Here is a 5,000-nt window from a genome sequence, read left to right as displayed (position 1 = left end):
ATTGTTATTTTTCGTCACTACCTCCCCGTGCCAGGAGTGGGTAAGTTGCGCGCCTGCTGCCTTCCTTGGATGTGGTAGCCGTTTCTCATGCTCCCTCTCCGGAATCGAACCCTGATTCCCCGCTACCCGTTGCTAACATGGTAGGCAGATCACGTACCATCGTCATTTGATAGGGCAGACATTTGAAAGATGCGTCGCCGGCTCGAGGCCATGCGATCGGCACAAAGTTATCCAGAGTCACCAAAGGACGGGCAGAACCCGACTGGCTTTGAACTAATAAAAGCGCTCTTTCCCCGAGGGGTCGGAGCTGGTCGGCATGTATTAGCTCTAGAATTACCACAGTTATCCAAGTAAATTTGGATCATCTAAGGAACCTCGACTGATTTAATGAGCCATTCGCGGTTTCACCGTACGAGGGTGTGAACTTAGACATGCATGGCTTAATCTTTGAGACAAGCATATGACTACTGGCAGGATCAACCAGAATGCAACCCGTATTCTGCGTGCCCCCGGGAGACGGTTGCAGCGCCAGTTGGGACCGCTGCTCACAGAAACGAGGGCTGAGCTCTTTCCGTGGGCGGTCCGCGGCAGCACTATCAACTGAAACCACCGGACAACAGATTCAGGGCCTGAGAGTGCAACGAATCCATCGGTCTCGGCGGGAGGCGCGCCAAGAAGAAGAAGGAGGAGGAGGAGACCAGACCGGACCGGACCGGACCCCACCCTTTCTTCCTCCTCGACACCGTCTCCCGCCCGTTTCCACGTGCCGGACGACGCCCGGTTAGAGACGGGCGCGCCCTTGACGAGATGAAGCAGGCGTTACGCTTTGGGACGCCGAAGGGGCTGGGGAGCACCAACGACCGTCAGTGAGGGAGGAGAGAAAACGCTTCTCTCGACCCGTCGTCAGCGAACGCACCGAACCTTCTACGGACCGTGAGACGCCGGCCGACAAGCCGAGCCCCGGCAAAGGAAGCCCGGCGAGGCGGCCGTGCGCGTTCACACTTGGACGCGCAGGCGGGAAGCTCGGCAGCCGGGCGGGTAGCCTGCGGGGAGCTGGTGGGCTCCCGAGACTCCCGTCCCCCGACTCGGGCCTCGCACGCCGAGCGGTCGCTAGCTTGCCAGTGCAAAAGACAGAAGCGCGGGGGCAGTAAAGCCAGGCGGACGGGTCGACCGTTGCCGGCTGTGCGCCGACCGGAGCGATCCGCCACGCCACGCCGCGTCCCCCACAACCAGGGTGTCGCATAAGGCGCTGCGAAGGTGGACCTTGATCCACATTGGGCAGAGCCTGAGTTGAGGCCCCCCAGCACGTGCCTGGGGACCAGGCGTTGAGGAGTAGGCCTTTTTTTGAGGGCCCAGAAAGTATTTTGGCAATTGTAGCGAGGTTTTGGAGTTTTATCCACAACCTTTACCTGCCTTTTTTTTCTTTTTTTCCTTTTTTCTCTCTCCGAGCATGCCAAAGTTGATAGAAAACGCGGTTCGGCATGGACGGGAGCAGGCGTTGAGGAGTAGGCCTTTTTTTGAGGGAAAGTATTTTGGCAATTTTTTACTTTTTTATCCACAACCTTTACCTGCCTTTTTTTTCTTTTTTTCCTTTTTTCTCTCTCCGAGCATGCCAAAGTTGATAGAAAACGCGGTTCGGCATGGACGGGAGCAGGCGTTGAGGAGTAGGCCTTTTTTGAGGGCCCAGAAAGTATTTTGGCAATTTTTTACTTTTTTATCCACAACCTTTACCTGCCTTTTTTTCTCTCCGAGCATGCCAAAGTTGAGAGAAAACGCCGTTTGGCATGGACGGGAGGAGGTGTGGAGGAGTAGTCCATTTTTGAATGGCAGCGGAAAGATTTTGGCAATTGTAGCGAGGTTCTTCGGACTTTTATCCACAACCTTTACCTGCCTTTTCCTCAGCGAGCATGCCAAAGTTGAGAGAAAACGCCCTTCGCCATTGACGGGACCAGACGTTGACGACTACGTCTTTCTTTTTTTCACGGCGCCTGAACGATTTGGGCAATTCTCCACAGCGCGTTTACTTTTTATCCACAACCTTTACCTGCCTTTTCCTCAGCGAGCATGCCAAAGTTGAGAGGAAAACGCCGTTTGGCATGGACAGGAGCAGGCGTTGACGACCAGGTCTTTTTTTTGGTCTTTTTTTTTCACAGCGCCGGAAGGATTCAGGCAATTCTCCAAAGCCGGTTACTTTTATCCACAACCTTTACTGGACCTTTTTTTTCTTTTTTTCCTTTTTTCTCTCTCCGAGCATGCCAAAGTTGATAGAAAACGCGGTTCGGCATGGACGGGAGCAGGCGTTGAGGAGTAGGCCTTTTTTTGAGGGCCCAGAAAGTATTTTGGCAATTTTTTACTTTTTTATCCACAACCTTTACCTGCCTTTTTTTCTCTCCGAGCATGCCAAAGTTGAGAGAAAACGCCGTTTGGCATGGACGGGAGGAGGTGTGGAGGAGTAGTCCATTTTTGAATGGCAGCGGAAAGATTTTGGCAATTGTAGCGAGGTTCTTCGGACTTTTATCCACAACCTTTACCTGCCTTTTCCTCAGCGAGCATGCCAAAGTTGAGAGAAAACGCCCTTCGCCATTGACGGGACCAGACGTTGACGACTACGTCTTTCTTTTTTTCACGGCGCCTGAACGATTTGGGCAATTCTCCACAGCGCGTTTACTTTTTATCCACAACCTTTACCTGCCTTTTCCTCAGCGAGCATGCCAAAGTTGAGAGGAAAACGCCGTTTGGCATGGACAGGAGCAGGCGTTGACGACCAGGTCTTTTTTTTGGTCTTTTTTTTTCACAGCGCCGGAAGGATTCAGGCAATTCTCCAAAGCCGGTTACTTTTATCCACAACCTTTACTGGACCTTTTTTTTCTTTTTTTCCTTTTTTCTCTCTCCGAGCATGCCAAAGTTGATAGAAAACGCGGTTCGGCATGGACGGGAGCAGGCGTTGAGGAGTAGGCCTTTTTTTGAGGGCCCAGAAAGTATTTTGGCAATTTTTTACTTTTTTATCCACAACCTTTACCTGCCTTTTTTTCTCTCCGAGCATGCCAAAGTTGAGAGAAAACGCCGTTTGGCATGGACGGGAGGAGGTGTGGAGGAGTAGTCCATTTTTGAATGGCAGCGGAAAGATTTTGGCAATTGTAGCGAGGTTCTTCGGACTTTTATCCACAACCTTTACCTGCCTTTTCCTCAGCGAGCATGCCAAAGTTGAGAGAAAACGCCCTTCGCCATTGACGGGACCAGACGTTGACGACTACGTCTTTCTTTTTTTCACGGCGCCTGAACGATTTGGGCAATTCTCCACAGCGCGTTTACTTTTTATCCACAACCTTTACCTGCCTTTTCCTCAGCGAGCATGCCAAAGTTGAGAGGAAAACGCCGTTTGGCATGGACAGGAGCAGGCGTTGACGACCAGGTCTTTTTTTTGGTCTTTTTTTTTCACAGCGCCGGAAGGATTCAGGCAATTCTCCAAAGCCGGTTACTTTTATCCACAACCTTTACTGGACCTTTTTTTTCTTTTTTTCCTTTTTTCTCTCTCCGAGCATGCCAAAGTTGATAGAAAACGCGGTTCGGCATGGACGGGAGCAGGCGTTGAGGAGTAGGCCTTTTTTTGAGGGCCCAGAAAGTATTTTGGCAATTTTTTACTTTTTTATCCACAACCTTTACCTGCCTTTTTTTCTCTCCGAGCATGCCAAAGTTGAGAGAAAACGCCGTTTGGCATGGACGGGAGGAGGTGTGGAGGAGTAGTCCATTTTTGAATGGCAGCGGAAAGATTTTGGCAATTGTAGCGAGGTTCTTCGGACTTTTATCCACAACCTTTACCTGCCTTTTCCTCAGCGAGCATGCCAAAGTTGAGAGAAAACGCCCTTCGCCATTGACGGGACCAGACGTTGACGACTACGTCTTTCTTTTTTTCACGGCGCCTGAACGATTTGGGCAATTCTCCACAGCGCGTTTACTTTTTATCCACAACCTTTACCTGCCTTTTCCTCAGCGAGCATGCCAAAGTTGAGAGGAAAACGCCGTTTGGCATGGACAGGAGCAGGCGTTGACGACCAGGTCTTTTTTTTGGTCTTTTTTTTTCACAGCGCCGGAAGGATTCAGGCAATTCTCCAAAGCCGGTTACTTTTATCCACAACCTTTACTGGACCTTTTTTTTCTTTTTTTCCTTTTTTCTCTCTCCGAGCATGCCAAAGTTGATAGAAAACGCGGTTCGGCATGGACGGGAGCAGGCGTTGAGGAGTAGGCCTTTTTTTGAGGGCCCAGAAAGTATTTTGGCAATTTTTTACTTTTTTATCCACAACCTTTACCTGCCTTTTTTTCTCTCCGAGCATGCCAAAGTTGAGAGAAAACGCCGTTTGGCATGGACGGGAGGAGGTGTGGAGGAGTAGTCCATTTTTGAATGGCAGCGGAAAGATTTTGGCAATTGTAGCGAGGTTCTTCGGACTTTTATCCACAACCTTTACCTGCCTTTTCCTCAGCGAGCATGCCAAAGTTGAGAGAAAACGCCCTTCGCCATTGACGGGACCAGACGTTGACGACTACGTCTTTCTTTTTTTCACGGCGCCTGAACGATTTGGGCAATTCTCCACAGCGCGTTTACTTTTTATCCACAACCTTTACCTGCCTTTTCCTCAGCGAGCATGCCAAAGTTGAGAGGAAAACGCCGTTTGGCATGGACAGGAGCAGGCGTTGACGACCAGGTCTTTTTTTTGGTCTTTTTTTTTCACAGCGCCGGAAGGATTCAGGCAATTCTCCAAAGCCGGTTACTTTTATCCACAACCTTTACTGGACCTTTTTTTTCTTTTTTTCCTTTTTTCTCTCTCCGAGCATGCCAAAGTTGATAGAAAACGCGGTTCGGCATGGACGGGAGCAGGCGTTGAGGAGTAGGCCTTTTTTTGAGGGCCCAGAAAGTATTTTGGCAATTTTTTACTTTTTTATCCACAACCTTTACCTGCCTTTTTTTCTCTCCGAGCATGCCAAAGTTGAGAGAAAACGCCGTT

At 50.0% G+C, this 5,000-nt stretch overlaps 1 non-coding gene across 1 annotated transcript in view; it reads right to left on the bottom strand.

The window, feature by feature from the left end:
* The window catches only part of LOC143278543 (small subunit ribosomal RNA), a 1,829-nt gene extending 1,342 nt beyond the window's left edge, over window positions 1-487 (bottom strand). Inside the window, exon 1 of the ribosomal RNA XR_013054165.1 lies at window positions 1-487. This exon is cut by the window's left edge and continues 1,342 nt beyond it. This is a non-coding gene — a ribosomal RNA (small subunit ribosomal RNA).
* Between the last annotated feature and the right edge of the window lie 4,513 nt (window positions 488-5,000).

Source organism: Babylonia areolata, unplaced genomic scaffold, assembly GCF_041734735.1.
Source record: "Babylonia areolata isolate BAREFJ2019XMU unplaced genomic scaffold, ASM4173473v1 tig00006501, whole genome shotgun sequence".
NCBI classification, from domain to species: Eukaryota; Metazoa; Mollusca; class Gastropoda; order Neogastropoda; family Buccinidae; genus Babylonia; species Babylonia areolata.
Note: the sequence above shows the minus strand (reverse complement) of the source record. Positions and strands in the feature narration are given on the sequence as shown.